This window comes from Durio zibethinus, unplaced genomic scaffold (assembly GCF_047325235.1).
Source record: "Durio zibethinus cultivar Kanyao isolate XHJ-2024 unplaced genomic scaffold, ASM4732523v1 HiC_scaffold_30, whole genome shotgun sequence".
Lineage (NCBI taxonomy): Eukaryota > Viridiplantae > Streptophyta > Magnoliopsida > Malvales > Malvaceae > Durio > Durio zibethinus.
The window spans coordinates 2344064-2362774 of NW_028322653.1; the positions used below are offsets into that span (position 1 = coordinate 2344064).

An 18711-nucleotide genomic window follows, 5' to 3' on the forward strand; every position below is an offset into this window, starting at 1 on the left:
ACCAGTTGACTGAAGACTTGATTATTGGTATATCGATCGGTCCAACACAGATTGAAATAGAAGCCGGTTCGACAGGAAGCTTTTGAAAACGCAGTGCACCCAGGTAAATAAGGAACGAGATGAATACTGAGTTAAACGAGCATCCCACACCCAAAAGGTGCCCCACATAGGTCTTCCCCGAAACCCCCCAGTAACTAAGGTAAACAACGTAAAAAAGCACCCATTTCTATACCGGTTCCGGAAGAGCGAAGAAAAAGAGGATGCTTTGTTAATAGAAAGAAGAAAGTGTTTATAGCCGTAGCGATATAAACAAGAATACTCATCCGAGCCGCAGGAACATGTACATACGGAATACGTGAATTTCACCTTGTTGAAGATCTAGTGGTGCTACCCGAAGACAACAATAAATAGCCATCGCTGTTAAGAACAACCGAGATCCAATGATCATTTTCGCGTAGCTTCTGGTCTTTGACATCAAAAAAAAAGGTTGTAATAACGAAACTGACATGGGATCATTTTGTCCTAGCTAGTGGAACAAGAAAGACATGGATCTAGATTCAATACGCAATCAAAGGACCCAACGAGGTGTTTTCGCTCCGCTCGTCCTTGGCACTCCTTGCTCGCGGAGCGGCATACCGAAAAAAAGAAAAAAAAATGGAAAGAAGATCAAATCCGTACTCTTTTTTACAGCTTGAATCTCGTTCAATCCATAAACACGTGCAATCCCATCTCCAACTGAGACCACTCGACCGATCTCATCCACTTTCAAATTTGTGTAAAAGTTTGTAATTCGATTTTCTAATAGAGTCGTTAGTTCCGCAGCTCTGGGAGAGAATTCCATAATTCCATTTTCGAATTGTGAGTCAAGGAGGAATGCCGCTGACAAAGATGCTATGTATATTTAGATTAGATCCCCGAGAACCATAATCTTTCCTAGGAACAGAAAATACGACGATAGGTATAAAGGCATGATTCGTTCCACAAATCTCACTGCACTGACCATAGTCTATTCCTTGCTATTCCAAATAGAATTAGAATTCCGAAAATCCAATCCCATCTCCAACTGAAAGAAAAATAAAATCCAAATTTTTTATTGTAATTGTATAAGAGAATTTACAATGTTTAAAAAGTAGGGACTCTCCATGGTTTTAGAACAGAGATCTAAATAGATTAGGTGTAGACCGAGAATCTGGTCTAGAATCCCGTGGTCTTTAAACACCAGACGCTCCACAATGTCGTTGAAATCTATTTCCTCAGCAAAGTGTACATGCTCTCTATTTTGATATTCGGAAATAAGGATTTGTAACTTATGACAAGTTTTTGTTTGAGTTTGCTTAGTGTTATTATATCATGCAAACTTTCGACACTTGAAATTCGTCCGACGGCCTGGCCTGCCTTAAAAGAAAAAAAAAGTGCTGCAGCTATGGAAAGGGTTAGCCCCATCCCTAGTGAGATGATGTGATCAGAGATCCAATTATCCATTTTTTTTTAGAATAAAAGATGACCTTTCCCTCCAGACAGCTTAACTCCGTCAAGCGTGTAGGAGTAGTGAAGAATGAAACGATATTGTTTTGTTGGTTGTTGACCAACGTAAAGCATGGGAATAATTGGGCGTCTTCTTCTCCTACGATATTTCGAGTTGGATGAAAAGAGCTTGGGTTGGCCTTTTTAATGATATTTGCGTTGGTTTTTCCAACGAAACGTTGCATTTTTTCTTTCGTTTTCGTATACACGCGATTCATGGCCATCGTTAGCACTCAGCCTTCCAGAGTGACGCAACTCTACTTCGTAAACTCAACCTTCGTCTGGTCTCGCAACCTTCGACTTGCATGTGTGAAGCATATAGCTAGCGTTCCTTAGTCTCAATCACAGACCTTTTTCGATCTTAGGTGGGCTCTACGACCTCGCAAGGCACTACTGTAGAGCTCTTTGGGCCTGCCACTTTCTCAATCGAAAAGTTATATCGTAAATAAGACAGAAAAAAACAAGTGAAAGTGACTTACTTTCAAATAAAAAAACTAGGAAAAAGAGAAAGATTCAATCCAGCTTAAGGCAGCAGCCAGCTAGCTACTGCTCAGGAAGGGAAGCTACTTAAACCAACAGCTAGCAACAACCGCTAGGCAAGCAGGCGCTAAGACAGCTAGAGAACCGCTAAGGCAACAGACTAGCTACACACAGCTACTCGCTTAAGACAAGAGAAGTACTTAAGAAGAACTGCAGCTAGCTACAAAACAGCGGATAAGCGGAACATTAGTAACCGCTGCCGCTGTTTATATGAACGAAGGAAAAATGAGATGGGCAATCTTTAGGGTGCTGTCAGAAGTTCTAGTGTATGGCAGGTGGTTGAATTCAAAAGTTAAAAGAGACTAGGTGCGGCAAAACTCTCTCAATGGCCGGTAGAGTGCAATTGGTGAACTCAGTTGTGGGAAGTCTACCTGTACACAGTTTCGCTGTCTACTGGTGGCCTACTAAGGTGGTTAAGGAGGTAGAAAGGTGGATGGCTAACTTTCTCTGGTCTGGGAAGCCTGATAGCAGGAAATTCATCACAGTCGCTTGGGACAAGGTTTGTAAGCCCCGTGAGGAAGGTGGACTCGGAATCAGACGTTTTAGGGATGTGAACTTTGCAATGCTTATGAAGTTGGGTTGGCAAATCCTCAATAAGGAGAGTGAATGGTGTCGTTATCTTTTTTCTTGCTTCTGCAAAAAGGTGGACAAATTAAATCTTCCTATCATTCTTCATCTATTTGGCCTGGCATTAGAAAGGTTTAGAGTGAGAAGGTTGCAGCGAGATTTCTATCCTGTATCAATCACCGCTCTGATTCACTTCTACCACCCGTACGGCTTGATGGGGATAGACGCTAAGTATAAAGTGCGTCGATTCTCCACTCTCGCTCGAATTGGTGGTGCGGGTTATCGTCAACTTGCACAGCTAGATCAGAAAAGAAGCGCTCATTATGGTAAATAGACGAGAGTACACCTGGAAGCTTAGAATTGATTGCTAAACCATGCACCACTTGTATCAAGTGTTAATAACAGTAGCCTCTATAAGGTGGCAGATATGTTTGGCGAATTCTCGGATAATCCAGTATTTTCAGGTACTCCAAAGATGGAGAACGGTCTTTCTCTTTTCCAAGGAATGGGTACTGTTGGGCTATGGGTGGTCGGGTATCGTGTGATACCAATCGGTCCAACGAGGCCGACAACATCTTCTTGAGTGAAAGCATCCGACTCGGCTTCTGCGATAGAAGACTCTTTTTTTCCACCCTAACTGCAAGGAAGTGGTAGAGCCTATTGATAGATAGAATCTACTCTCGGCGGATTACCCTTCTAGTGTTCACTATTATCCTGAAGTTCCTACCTAACTAAGCTGATGTATTTGCAGAGTCCTAAACTCCAGCGGGTCAACTCCCAGGGAACTCCCTTATACATAACCTGGCGAAAATGCCATTTTTTGCTCTATACGAACTGGGAGGCTCGTGGACGGACCTATTACCCTACGCGTACGCGGACTGAAGGACAAAAAGAAACTCCTCAACCTCTGAGTTCTTCAGTAGATAGGCGTGACGAGGAATCGCCTAGAATCAAAATTGGCACCGGTTTTTTTATTGTTTTTTGCTTTCACTGGTCTAGCGAGCTTTGTCCGTAGCGCGACTGTCAGCTTCCAAGAACCTTTCCCTATCCCAAGTCTCGATAAAATTATGACAATTCTAGGAGCAGGGTCTTTGGACGGCCTAATCGATCTGAGCACCGAGATAGCAGCTTATGATGACTGCTTCGAAAGATACCTAAAAGCTTCCATCGCCACTGCAGATGATGCCAAAGGTCCCACTGCTAGCCTAGCCCGCTTTCTTGCTTATAAGCGCTCCTAACCTTGTTAAGCGGCTTTCTAAAGCATTGGACGACTTTCTCGATCCAGCTCACCGGCGAGCTCAAAGCAAAACAAGGCAATGAAGTAAGCGATGTCTACATTACAGAATCTCTTAGATAAGTTCTCAGATCACTGGCAGGATATGTAATATCTACAGTCCTCATAGCTGCTAGTTAGGCTAGTTAAGAAGTGTAAACGAGCTTCAAGCAGAACTTGACTTCTTTGAGAAGGCCACGTTGTAGTCTACTGTGGGTATCCTCCGGACGGGAATCTTGTACTGACCTCGAAGATAAGACTTCTCATTCTTTCTATAGAACATTTCTAGCGTTGTTAGGCTCGGGCCTGACGCTCAGGTAGAGATCAGAAATGACATAGATAAGAAGGTCTTTGCCGAAAAGAGAGGGTGTGAGAATATGTTTTGTTTGGAGAAAGGCCCGGCTTTCACTTGACTAAGTGGTACTGTAGTGTTCTCCCCGCCAAAGATATTCTGCTCAAAAGAAGGAAAGAGAGCACTTTACCCATTATCTAATCGAGCTGCCTAACCGCGGCGTCTAGCCGAGCTTTTTTCAATAAAGACTTTTTTTTTTCTAACCGCGGGAAAGTCTGTCTCTAACCAAGGGCGAGCGGCTCTAATCTCAATGGACGGACCCCTCTTCTCTTGAGCCTTGCTTCATTATTTCCATTTCTGTTAGAGGAATAGGTACGCTTGTAAAATAGATATGATACCATTGGGTTCGGGACTTGTTCCTATCAGGATTGTTCCCAAGAACTAGTATTTTTAAGATGATTATTTCGGAATCTGAGAATGTAGTCACGACAGAAGCAGAAGGTGGAGTTTTTGGATGCTCAATCGGGGGCCAGAGGTGAAATTACAGTAATAGGATTCGATCCAGTGGCCAAGAGAAGAGGGCGAACCTAGCATAAGAATTTATTCTAGGAAAGGGGAATTATAAGCAGCAGTGGCTACTAGCGGAAGAGGATGCGGTAAGGCCTATAATTACACTCATTGGCTGCTTGTCCTAAGAAATTCAATCGGTTATTAACGTCTTATAAGTAGGTTAGGATTGATCTTAGGCGCAGTCCCAATGGTAAGATTAGTCCCAAGACTTCAGAGCGTGTGAGACAATTCATTTATTATAGAACGAGATTTTCTTTTATGGGCTGGCCCTAGTGTGTAATGGACTATATTCCTCGATCTAGGTGTATCACCTCCACCTACTGGCATGGATTAATGAGCTATAGGCCCTCTTCTGCTCTTATCGAAGAATCGAATATTTTCTTTTTTTCTTTTTTTTATCAAGCTGGAATGGCAAAGTTGTTGTCTGCTCTCCTTTCTCCCCTCTGACCCCTATTCTAGGCTGTTGGTCTGTCGATACCTAGTGGAAAAGAAGAAGCGAATAATGGCAAGGAATGATCTTCATCCTGGCGCAAGGCCGAAAAGCAAGCGAGTTAGATAAGTCTTCTTCAATGATATTGTCCGCGTATGAGCAGTAAGAAGAGCGTAGATAGAGATATACGCACTTCCGTTTTCTAAAAAAAGTTTCTTTGACGATCCGAACCTTTAAAAAAGAGAAACGAACATAAAAAAATCCACCTAGATTGACCAAAGATCTTCTCTTTCCATGCCTTTCTAATCATCACAATAAAAGGAAAGAGAAGAAGGAGTAGCCCAAAAGTTATTCAGTAGTGGAAGATTCCCCTGGTCTTGCTAGTAGCATTGGTCTTTCTCTATATTGATTGGGGAAGGATTTGCCGATGCATTTCATACTGCCTTGACCTCGCACAGGCTGGTGGGCGGGGAAGGGCGCGAAGAGGAACGCTCACTCACCTAGTCCTTTCGTCAAAATCATACATAAATGAATCTGTTTTTCCTACTTTTTTTGAAAAAACAGTTACCCAAAGAGAAGGCGCCCAGCTAGAACCATTCAATGCTACGGCAGCTCCCACATCCCACGCTTCACAAGCTCCATTCCCTCCACGCATTCCTGCTTCCAACGAGCCTTCGGGCACTGGTCAAATTCATGCAATAAAGTGACTTACTAAAAGAAGCTTTTCCCTCAATCGCCGGGAAGTCCTGCGCGGATGCACTCCCATGCCCAATCCACTAAGCGCGCTAGCAAGAAGAAGGCTCGTACTCGCTTGAACCTCTTAGATGCCTAGTACGGGGCGGGGAAACAAGCCCTCTCGAAGGTGCTAAATCGAGATGTAAGCATTAGTGCGAATAGGCGGGTGGACTGAGGACATGATAATACGAAATTATTCTATAATGGTTCGTCCGCCGGTTTGCGTACTCTGTAACCCGCGGAATCCATTGCTCCACCGGAGGGGTCGCCACCCCAAAAGACCATCAAATGCATAGCGACGGTCTTGAGGTGAGGTATTGGCCGACAAAGAGAGGATCAGACGAGCGAGAAAGTTGACGTATCGCCTTACAAAACAAGAAAAAAAAAGGTTAACTAGTTCAATTGCCAGTTCATTCGAGTCTATAAGAAGCAGAAGGCATAGGCCTGCACGAAGCCAAGCCCCAGCCACTGACTGATGGACTGACTGACTTGGGCTACCTTTAACCCGGAGATCCACTCTCCTCTGACCTACAGCTGGCTTGCTTTCTTGCCTTGTTATGAGTGCTCGCTCCCTTCACCGACCCACCTCCCTTTATTCTCCTTCCTTGCTTCTATTACCGTTCTTTCTTTCTCTTCCCTTCTTCTTTTGCCTAGACCGACTGCCCATGCTCACATCTCAGAACTCAGAAAACCGCATCCAGGCAACTCTGATCTCTTTCTTCCGTATGATAAAAGAAGGCTCTGCAAGACCTAACGAAGAATGTGCTAGGAGGGGTACACATCCAAAGACAGTCTTTGATTGGACAGGAACGGCTAAAAGAAGGCAGAAAACACTCGGGGGGAGACTAAACCCAACAAATAGGAATAGTGAATGCCCCGGGAGACACGCACGGTACTTACCGGTGCTATCGGGCCTCGGAGAAAATAACTAGTATCCGAGAAGAGATAGGGAAATGCCGGTAGTTGCGACGATGGCAGAATACGGGATAGAAAAAGATAGGCTTGAATAGACTTTTCTTCTACTTCGGGTAGATTACTGGGCGGATGAAAGGTACTAAAAATCCAAGAGGGCTATCCTCTCAATCGCCGAGGGCTCGCTACAGATCCCTTCCGTCGGGTCAAGCAACTCAAACAAGAACAACTCATATGAATCCGCTCTCGTCTCCTGTCTCTCTTCTAACTCAATAACTCAGAAAGAAGGAAGGCATCTCCTTTAACTCAAACTCAATTCAAGATCCACTGAGGGGTCTGGTTTGAATTAGCATTTTGTGATGTCCGAAATCCCTGGTGTCGACTCTTTCCTGGAGTAGCTTTGTGCCTAGAAACCTCTTCTCTGACTAGAGTCCTGCCCATGGGGTCGAACTGGATGACTGGAGGAAGTTAAGATAGAAATATCCCTTTCCATATGAGTTAGCGGGTCACCTTCCGAAGATATGCGCACTACGGACGAGACGGCTTGACGGCTGTAAGTCGGATGGCGGGCCCTTGCCACCAAGCTTCCAAGAGAGGAGCTCGTAAAGGCTGGGACGGAGATACTGCTGCGATCGCTCTTTTGGATACGGTCTTGCCGAGGAGGGTAGGCCGGACGGAAGAGCATGCCTGGGAAGACGGTGGCGGAATACGGAATAGACAAAGATAGGTTTTAAAAGAACATATTTGGTCTGGCTTATGGAGACAAGGTAGGGCGCGAGCGTAGGCTTACTATCACTATTCTACCCCCTGGGACTTCTTTCAAATACAAGGCTGGATTAGAGGCTTAGCTTACTAAGAAAGGCAGGGCACCAGGGACTTAGTCTATCCCAATCCCGGTGGACTTCCTTAAAAAAGAACCTTCCTCACTTCGTCCTTAGTTAGCCTTTGTCTCATTTCCCCTTCCCTTACTGCAAGTTCGAGCCTCAACAGCCTTCCTCGCTCTCTCTTCTGCTTACTTCTAATTCCTTGCTTCTGGGGACTGACTTAAAGGAGAATATCCCATCCTTACTAACTACTTTCTTAGCAGGTTAGCTCGTGGGACTGACGTTAAGCCTTTCTCTCCCTAACCGGATTCTGCTTGAACTGAGAATGAAATATCCCATGGGGCAAGGCTAACTCATACAACGAGGGAATCTGGGGTTGGCAAAAGGCTAACTATAGCGCTATCACCAGCTCCAAGGCTTACTACTACAAGAGTGAACTGAGCACGCTTACTATCACTATTCTATCCCCACCTTATACTCACATTCCTTCCTTACGAGATATCCCTGGGGACTTTAACAAAATAGAACCTGGGATTGACTGACTCCTACTCTAGGGACTTCCTTAAAATAGAGAACCACGGTCGAAGAGTCTATCTTTATCTTTTCTCGCCCTTCTAATTCAATATCCTATGGGACTGACTTATACAGCGCTGGGGATAGCTTAGCCGGTTAGATTACTAGAACCTTCCCAACTATAGCTAGGGTTAAAAAAGCACCAGCTCTATATGCTCTATCCCTGGGGATTACTACTAAAAGGTAGGGCAAAAGGGTAGGGTGACTCTAGCAATGTAGGGGTTTAGGGTTCTCATAGGCTTATGGATACAACGAGGGAATTGCTTCTAGACTTTGAACTGCAAGGTAGAGCTTTAAGCCTTCTCAAGGAAACTGACTCTAGAATAGAATCTTTAAGCGAAGGGTTAGTTGCCTTCTCGGGCAGAGAAAGATCTCTTACTATTATCCAACGCCTTAGAGAACTTTTGATCTTAGCACTCTCGTGAATAGGGTCAAAGTGCTACCCTTCTTATTGGTGCATCGGAAGAGTGAAAAGGGATTTCGTGACATCATCGATCGGAACTGGCTTTTCAACTTCTTTGATTGATTTGCTTTGATTCCAATTCTAGCTAGATGAGACTGACGTTATTTAGGACAGGAAGAGCGGAACACCTCTTTCACTGATTTGAGAGCTAGAAAGTGCAATCAATACTGTGGACTCAGATTTTCCTTCTATTCTACTAATAGAAAGAAGAAAAAACGAGTAGGATCCCTACAAAAAGGAAGTCGTTACCAGAAAGGATCATAAGATAAGGTCCAACCTTTATCAGCTCCATCTCTTCTACCGAATTTCCTGCGACTTCGTCTTCCGCTCATAAGTAAGCTCTTCTCCACGGCATATTTTGATGCCTCAGCCTCTCTTTGACTGAAAAGCTTTGAAAGAGAACAGAGGGGGACTTACCGGATCTATTGAAAAGCAAAGCATAGCGGGTCCTAATAAGGGGTACTCTATCTCAGTAGCTGGTTGAATGGATTTGGGCCTATCAACAATAAGGTAATTGATTGATTGAGTTCTTTCTGGATAAACTAATGCGTATAATAGTTCATCTTTCTTAGTGTGAGATGGTTTGATCTGTGAGTGGTTGCTTCCTATAAAGAAAGTAGCCTTTCCGCAGATGAGACTGCCAAGCCAAGGAAGGCACGGAAGAAAGCATCTATTCTTGAACCAGCGGATTCTGCTTTTACCAACCAAAAAGAAAAGAAGCTACATGCCCCGCAACCCTCAATGACACGCTTTGAAAGCTCCCTATACCAGGATAACGAAAACAGCTTCTTCGCGAAGAGCTTATTCTGATTCAATTGTTCGATTCTTCTTAGCCGATTAAGGTTCTTTCTCGTGTAAGGCTCGTTGAGACCTCGATCTAGGACAAGAGCTCTTCCATAGAAGGTGGAGGGTAGTGATGAGGCTGAAAGAATAAGGACTTGAGGCGGGATAAGAGGAAGATATTTTTACGGGAGAAGGTACACAGGCTCATCAAAAGCCATTGCCGCCGACTCACTAAACATAAAACTCAAGCAACATTCCACATTTCGATCAGAGAGAGCCTAGCAAGCGCCCCAGTCACTTGTCCTAGCGCCCTTCCACCAAGCTTTAGGCTAACGCCTGCCCAGCTGCATAGTGCCGTCATAATTGCGGCCCAGTCTCGCTGCCTCTTCTGGGAAAGATTGATAATGAAAAAGTATTCAAGAAGGTTGCTTCTTCTTTCCACTGGACATCCTACATTCTACAGAGGGGAATATAGAATCACTGCTTAGGTAGCCGAAAAAAAAAAAAAGATGGAAGGAAAGGGGCGTAGGACCGATAGGGAGAGGAACGAAGGACTGATAAGTTGAGGATAGAAGAAGAACGAGAGAAAGGTTCAGAGTGAAGGTACGGGAAGATAGAAAAACTAGACTGTATTGTATTCTTGATCACAGTCCGGAATTCTAAGACTCGATTCGATGGAAACCAGCTGGTTGAGTCAGTGCTGTGCTTTGCCCTTTAGCAAATGCTTCTCCAAATCACTCTATGACAAGACCAGACGTAAGATCTATTCAAAGAATGGACTTAGACGTAATGGAATAAGGTTAACAAGGGATTTATCTTTCTCGAGATAGTAAACCTTAGCTCAAGCAAGGAAGACATTTGATTACGATTACTGCCTGTTAGGACTGCTGAATGATCCCCAGGGAGTTACTTCCTTATTAGCAAGAATCGCCAATCCATCCTTATTTGCTTAGTTATAGAACTCCTCTGCTCTTCCAGGATCGAGGTTACCAGCTGGTTATAAGATTCTAAGCCTTTCATTCGTAAACTCTCCCTTTTCAGTCGAAACCGCCCCTCTCCCTATCGGTCTTCACTCCTATGGGTCGAGGTCGAGCCTTCCTCCTCTCCTGTAGTACGGTTTTCGCTGCCTTTCCCGTTGGTCTTCCTTCGGTCGCCTCCTCTCTCGAACTGTACAATCTTACGTTGGTCGAGCCAGTCTGTTGTATAGCATTTACTAGCTAGCCTTCCTCTGCGGAAGAGCACAATCTACCGATTCGATTACCTTTTGCCGAGCTACTTCTCATTCCTCTCCTAACGCCGAGCTAGCACTCTCACTTCCTTGAGTCATGTACGTACTTCTTTCTTGTCGAGCGAGGATAGGTCTGTGAGAGTTCGTTTGAGCCTTGTGAGATTAGATTAGTCCAGTGACTGAAAGGAAATGACCTTCCCGGACCGGGACCTGTGAACTCTTACAGTTCGTTATCCAGTCGAAACTAGGGCTTGAGATCGTATTCGAAAAAGAAGTTCTTCTCTTAGATAGAGCGGGAATCTAACCCCAGCATTCGAGAATCATCCTCTCTATCTCGCACAATCGAAAGCTTTGTCTCATCCCTCTTCGTGAGCATACAAGAAGCAAAGAAAAGTGGTAACTTCCCGCAGCTTCAGTTACAGAGATATGCGGCATTGGAATAAAACCTTGGTAGTTACAGAGCCATGACAGTTGTTAAAAGGAATATGCTTTTGGAGGAACTCTTACATGATGGCGGATGATAAAGAAGGGGTTACACTATTGACTTTCAAAGGCTATCTAGTCTCTTAGTCCCCATCTAAGGAGTCGGTATCATTCCCTGCCTCCACTGCTGCCCATACTGCAATAGCTCTGGCAGACCTCTCTGCCGGCATGATTATAAGCTCTCTCTCTTCTGTTCCTCCCAGCGAAAGTCTAGTAGTATCCCGATCCATCCATTTTGCATTGAATCTATTAGCATCCACTCCTCGCTGGCCCGCCTCACTGCTGCACATCATAGCTGGAAGTGCTGGTTGGCTCAACCTGCTCCTTCTTTTGTTGTTGAGGTGGAAACTTCCCTTCCTTCTTCCTATTCTTCAAGACTAGTTCACTCCATCCGTCGAGTGATATCAATCTCCTTGAGCTTCCCACCTCTCATAACTAAAGGGCTAGGTCCTTCCTCCTCACATATGCATAGTTAGAACCAAAAGAGTGAAACTTATGAAGATTCCCTTGCGTCTGTCACTTCTTCCTCTGCCTTTTTCGAGTATCTTCTCTCCTCGTTCGACTTAGACTTAGTTGGTATTGCTAGTTTCATAAAAGACTTCTTAGTAGAGTAATCTGCCCTCCTATCTGCTTCTCTGATCGATGCCGTCTTCTTTGACTACTAAAGCCTTTCCTCGCTCTCATAGCTTTCCGATAGCTGCTTTGTTCCGGGCAAGAGGAACTATTGAGAGCATCTCTTCCACTTTATGCGTTTAGTGTCGCTACTGAACAACTCTTCCTTAAAGCAAAAGCATACTTAGAGGCGAAGGGAAAGGAGAAGAAGTTCACAGCTTCACTCCGATCCGTATCTTGATTCTGATCTGGATTCTCTTTCTGTGGAATCTCTCTTTGCCCCTTCCCGGAAAGTTCTATCGAAATAAAATATAAAATCAAGATAGACTAGATTCATCAATTTCCTACCTAATGTATTTAACCAACAGATCGCATTTCTTTTTCTCTCGCATCACCACCTTCAACCTTCCTTAGGATTTTAGTAAGAAGAATTGCAGTCTCTCTAGGAGTATAGCGGTCTTCGTACCTGTAGTACAATCCTATTGTAGAAGTAGTGGATAAGTAACAGTACCTTATGCAAGCTAGGAAGTCAGTGATCAAGCAAATTACTTTGAAAAGCCAGGTTTTGGGACAAGCAGGTAAGATATTGAATTTGTAAATAGACCTTAGCTTAGTCTAAGGAAAGATCTTAAAAGAGAGAGCCTCTTCAAGTTTCAGTGGTTAAGGGTTGGAGGGCTCACATTAATACCAGAAATTCCGGGCAGACCTTGTCTAACAATCCATCCTAGTGCGTATAACGAGCATCCCGGCCGGTAAGAAAGAGGGTGTCTTATAATCCTTATCGGGAAAGCTTGGTTGGATAGCTAATATAGATACCGATGTCTAAATGTCTACTCTTCCTCCCATTGAGACCAAGACCTCTGCTCCCGTTCTAACGATATAAAGTTATTATCAGTGCTTTTTGATGAGCTGTCGTGCTTTATCGCGTAGTTGATCTTGTTTTTCCTGGCGAAAGAAGCCCTCTACTATGTCAAGGCGAGGTGCGCCCAGCAAGTTATGGAGTAGCTTTCGTTCCGCCTTTAGAGTCGTAAGGCTTTTCTAATCGCGCTTCGCCTGTCTGCAAGCGAATGCGAGTGTAAAGCATCCAGTTTCAGTCTTAAGTTAGTAAGCAACCGAGTCTTTGTAAAAGAACCCGAGCACTCCATCATTTTCTGTCCATTCATGTGCAGCTACTAGGGCAGTTTAAGGACTCATTCACTTTACAAAGCTAGAAGTACTGGACTAGAAAGGAGTTGGTCTGAAGTAAGCTGTACTAGATGCAGTTAGCCGGGTATCCAATGCACTAACTCATGGACTTAGAGATATGCCCTGAGGGAGCAAACCCTATTATTGTAGTCCTGCAAAAGAGATTCTATATGGGAATCTGGAGATTACCTGGGGTTGGACGAAAGCCCTATAGGCCTACAAAGAAAAAAGAATTTATAACTTTTCCAGCTATATGATAATGCCTTTTGGCCCCGGAAATGATTGGCTTTTCACTCCATTCCCAACTATGGAAAAGAAAGTCTTACCGACTAGGGAAACCTCGTATAGACATTGTGTCTCGCAAGGAAATTGGCAGCTGGCCTAAAAGAACTTGATTGAAAACTAGCTTGATCACATGAAAAGAAAAAAGAAGACTAAACCCTATCCAAGATGCCCCACCAATCGGTTTTTGCACATGAATTGAACAGGACAAATGCACAGATGTTCGCAAGACAAGAGATGGCATTGAAGAGCTAGATCACAGCCGGTGTCAGGCAACTCAAAGGCCAACCCAAGATCAGCTGAATCAGATCGCTTCCTCTACTTTGAGGGCTGGGTGAAGGCAATGAAGGAAAGCAAAACAAAAGTAGAACGAGAGGCGAATCAGAGAAGTAAAGCTGCTCAAGGCATTTCTTTATGGAAGAAGGGCAAGACCGATCAATGTTGAATGGTCCGCTAGCTAGAAAAAAATGGAATTTAGGATCTTGATCTTCAAAACCTTCCTTCTCATCCACAGCTTCTTCGAGAGCAGCTTTCTTTCCCTCTCAAGCTCCGAAGACTGGAACCATGTCCGATCCGGTAGGGACTTCTCGACAGATTAAGCTACTTACTAGAGTTCGGGTATTGAACAAACGGGTGGCAACTTTCCCGATAAGAAAATTAGCCCGAGTGAAAGAGTTCTTGAATGGCTTAAAAAGCCAGAATTGAGGCTAAAAAAGTGCTTTTACTCCATTCAGAAAGTCCAGTGGTTATAAGCGGGACTCCAACTACTCAGTGAATAAAGGAAAGTCCCTCTAAACTGAAGGTGCCTATAGGCGAGAACAAGGCATCAATCCTCCCATATGGCTTTTCTGGCTACTAAGAATCATGAGTTGACCGGAGTTCTGTTCGATCCGGAAATAGAACCAAAAAATGAACTTTCACTTTACTTCTTTCTTTGTTTATTTCGTACCTTCCCCTTCTTCTCCATTCTAAGGAGTAGGAAGCACAAACTTTAAATTAAATAGATAGTAGGGCAGGATCGAAAGGAGGGTGAGGGCTTCTGAGGGAATTATTCGAGAAGATTGGTGCAATAATAACGATGAATATCCGCTTGGTGCGATCATAGGTTCCTATTGGATGATAGCCATTGCTTTTGTCTTCCTTGATGCATGCGATCAAACAATGTCATCAGTCACAAAAAAGATAGGTTTGAAAGCATAGATGGTGGGCTATCTATCTCTATCATATGTAGTAGGAACCACCGTAAAAAGGTCAGGAAGTTGAGTTTAAACGATCCAATTTCTCAGGTTTTTCACCTATATGGACATACAAAGAGACAACAATGAGGTCAGTTATGAGCGGAAATCCTCTTTCGTGGTTTGAGGGTTGACGCAAAACGGATTCGAGGTCCTTTGTCGACAAGGTTGAAAGCGTAGATATATTTTTGGCTTAGAAGATGTTAGTTTCTCCTGATTGAATGAAACTTCTTATTGAATTACTTTTCATAATCACACACCTTCTGTATAACCACCTAGTCGAATAGAATGATTAATTCATATTACATCTGTAAGAAGAGAGAAAAGGAAGATTATAAATCATCCTGAAAGGATGCATATATAACCTTTACTAGCTGCATCTTCTTTTCCGGACTCCGACTACTCTCGCTATTGAAAGGAGAAAGCCTTCACTTCAAGCTTTGAGCTAGAAGTTCTTTTGCGGCAGGAGCGCAGTCTGAAATAAAGTGCTAGACTTTCCATATCACACTAGTAAGGCAGTGAAAAAAGTGAGATCCGATGTGTCGGACCCGGCCACGCTAACTAAACTGCTATCTTTGGAAAGGCAATCCACGGATGCTTCTAGCGCGCCAAGGCATTGTTTTTGTTTGGTAGTTAGCTTCGCTAGCTTGCTGGCTAGTTTGCTTTGCTCTAAATTGACCACTCACTATCTTGAACAAACTCGGGCTATTTTTATGTAAAAGAAACTAGACCTTTCATCCTACTTCTATCTTCCCCACCTTTGGGAAGGGTTTCAATCCTATGCTATGTCCGAGGTAGATTTCTCAAAGTCTCGAACATGTTCCGAAGCTATAAGTTAAGTTGATGATTAAGCTTCCCTTCCTTTTTCTTTCAAGGAAAAAAAGTCAATTCCGCTAAGCTTTAGCTTAACCCTCTTTATAAAGAAAAGCATTACTGCTGCTACGAACTAAAAGGCGTTGGTGTCCGCTATGACCCTCTATTGATGTCTGCTTGACACGGATTTCCCAAGACTCCGGCCGAGCAACTAGCTGCTGCAGGATTGGACGTCTATCCTATCTAACCACCCTTCATCCTTCGGGTGCTTTCTTTTGATTCAATTTTGCTTGTCAGAAGTCATTCTCTGATCTTTCCCTCTTCCTGTACTTCCGCGGATAGGTACTTCCACTTCTAGTAGTCAGAGTAGTGGCTTCGGTATGTGACTAATGATGTCGCTATCCTTCTGTAAACCACAGAATAATACATGGAATTTTAACCATAATCAATTCAAATTAGCGTGGCGTGCATGAGGATGCTCGCTCAATCCTACGATTTTGCTTTTCAGAGATTCGTTTTTGTCTCGATATCAATGCATTTTTAAGATAAAGCTGGTTGATCTTCAACTACATCATACCCGACACCCCCCTCTTCCACAACTTCTTCAGTCTCAATACGCTCTTCAGCATTTAAAATCTCCATTGGCGTCAGTCCTTATTCTTATATTCACTCGACACGGCTACAGCCATCAAGTCTTTTTTGTTTCCCGATGGGATAATCTGATCAAATCACTCAGACCTGTTTTTCGACTTCATACATGATCTCAGGGGAGAATCACTCCTAGAAGGATTAGATTACCCGAAGGAAGTGCGATGGAACTCATTCATGGCTGGCTTTGTGACTTGGCCCCTTTCCGTGCCTGAAACTGAAACTGACAATCGCCAAAAGGGATAGTCGGGGGAAAAAAGATACCATGTCTGATTTCGAACATTCGATTCTACCTCTCATGGATGAGGGTTACGCAGAGGCATAGCAGGGAGCGACAACCGCCTTTCCTTAACTTCAGGGAAAGAAAGGAGCAGCTTGATCAGCCATTAGAGATCGCCTTCTAGACCTTCACCTAGATTACATCACGGAAGCAAAAGAGGATGCATCTCATTGAATGTGGTTAAGCATAGCCCGGGAGATGATGTATTCTAGGGGGGAGCCCTTTTTACTCGTATCAGACACGAAATGAACGAAACTTGACTTTTTTCAAGACATACGAGGCATACTCAGATGAGTCTTCTCTTCACCCGGTTCGAGAACTAGATCTCCTTGATTAAGCAGTCCCACAGGCACGGTCAGGAATCAACGTAGGATCCTACAAAACAGTTTAGAGGAGGGAGGACGTTCTATTTATAGATTCAGAGTTTCGCCCGTAAGCTATTGATTGATTCGGGATCAGAGTGACTCAGGGGCCAGCGGTTCCTAATTTTCCTTTGAAGGTTGGGTTCAGGCCAGGAAAAGAAAGACCCCTTTCTCTGTCATATGGTCTAAGGGTGAAGTCAAGGCACTCTGGCATCGTGAGAGGAGCTTGAAGGCTCAGGAAGAGAATCCGCTTTGACAGAAGAAAAAGTATCCCCGTGTGAGTTTTCTCTCTTGCTAGAGTATGGAGTCAGGCACAACAGCCCAATCAAAGAAAGAATTCGAATCGGCTTGACCTAGCTACCGGGCTTAGCAGTCAAAAAAGAAGGAAAGGTTTTGACAAAGAAATGATTTTCGGGTGAGAAGAAAATTCCTTCTTTCAATAGGCAACAAGGGAAGAAGCTTTGTCTTTGCTTGACCGAGTTGACGACGAGGTGAAAGAGTTTAGCCTATGACTAGGAAGGAGAAGAATGCCTATTCATAAGAGAAGGGAAGGGAAGCGAGAAAAGCCCTGACTTCATCTACGATAATCGAAAATAACATCACTGGCGCAATTTCTTTAGTTTATGGAGTAGGCAGATCAGTCTGTTGCCAGAAGCTCATCGGCAAGAAGCGGAACAGCTCAATTGCGATATCGAAAAGACAGGAACGGACCCCCCTATTGAAGAAAGAGATGTCTTTGTCCCAGCCCGATCAATTTAATTTACTTGCGCCTACGAGACTGTAGAAGGTCCCCCAGTAGATTAGAGGAGCAGGCCAAAAAGGAAGAGGCCCCCGAAAAGAAGGTCTGGTTTTAGGGAGAGGAAGCACTTCGGCAACGAGTTAACCCACTGTACCAATAGGTGAAAGAAGTGGAGTTTGACGGTTGTGAAAGCGGCTTCTGGTACGACTAATGAATAGAAGGTCCGAACCTTGGCATCCTCACTAGTCAGCCATGCCGTCCTTTCTTCAACCAGTATCTCTTTGCTTTGAGAAGCCAGCACGAGAACGAGTTGAACCCGCTTGACCAAGTGCCCAAGTCAGTGAGTGGCACCCTCGGTTCTTTATCTTTATAAGAGCTCTTTCCTTCAAGTGATGGATTGGTTGCGAAAAAGCTTCCTTCGTTATGCGGGTAACCGTCTTTTGTGAAAGCTCTTTGACTGCGGTTTGACTTAAGAGTGCCCTTAGTAGCCCTTTCTTAAGAGATTGAGGATTTATCCACTAAAGAAGTCTAGATTTCTCTGACTTTTCCCGGTTGAGTGAAGCTCTTTCGCTTTCTCGCCTTTCCGCTTTAATAGGACGCTTAGCCAAAGACCTTGACCTGCTCGCTACCTGGACAAGCAACAAGCGAGATAGCAAGAGTAGTTCAAAAGAACTCTTATGTTATGTGAAAGCCAATGCCGCCGTCTCACTTCCTGGACCTGAGGCGTACCAGAGATACACTTGCTTCTTACTGGCTACCTTCGGAATAGCAACACAAGAGATAGCAATCCAAAGACCACTGCCTATTCATAGAAAGAGACATGCGCATTCCCTTCTTATAACAGAGGAGGCGTACCTACCAAGAGACCAGCTACCGGCGTACTACTACTGCCCCTGTCTTACTTGTTTTTCCTTCGGACATGGAACAACTAGTCCTAAGACCTGCCGCCAATAACAAATACCAAAACTACTACTCGCACGCGTGCACTATTAGCACCAATTCCTCAAAGGCAGAGGTTTCGGTTTTGACAGACAGAAGGGAAGCCGCTTATATACAATACAAGAAATGCAAGACACCCCTTTCGCGGAACTGGTCCGGAGTTTCGGGCGAACTAAAGACCCCTTGCGCCGCACAGCACAATTCCCCAGATCGGGGCAGTTTGACTCCTCTTTGGTTTGAGCACTACTGCCGCTTAGCGTGGCGGATTGGCATGGCAAAGAGACAACTCTTCCTTTAGTGGGTTATATAGTTAGGAACTACTACACCGGGGGTGTGGCTGGCAGTAGGGAAGTTACAGGAATAAAGAAGAAAAGCACACCCGACTAAGACCATAGGAAGACCAATCTCACCTCCTACTA

The 18711-nt window shown here is 44.2% G+C and overlaps 1 pseudogene across 1 annotated transcript in view; it reads right to left on the reverse strand.

The window, feature by feature from the left end:
- Positions 1-2292, reverse strand: part of LOC149510572 (putative cytochrome c biosynthesis ccmC-like mitochondrial protein) — a 3683-nt pseudogene extending 1391 nt beyond the window's left edge. Inside the window, exon 1 of the transcript XR_016335284.1 lies at positions 3-2292. The product of XR_016335284.1 is annotated as a putative cytochrome c biosynthesis ccmC-like mitochondrial protein (transcript). The remainder of the gene's footprint in view (positions 1-2) is intronic.
- Between the last annotated feature and the right edge of the window lie 16419 nt (positions 2293-18711).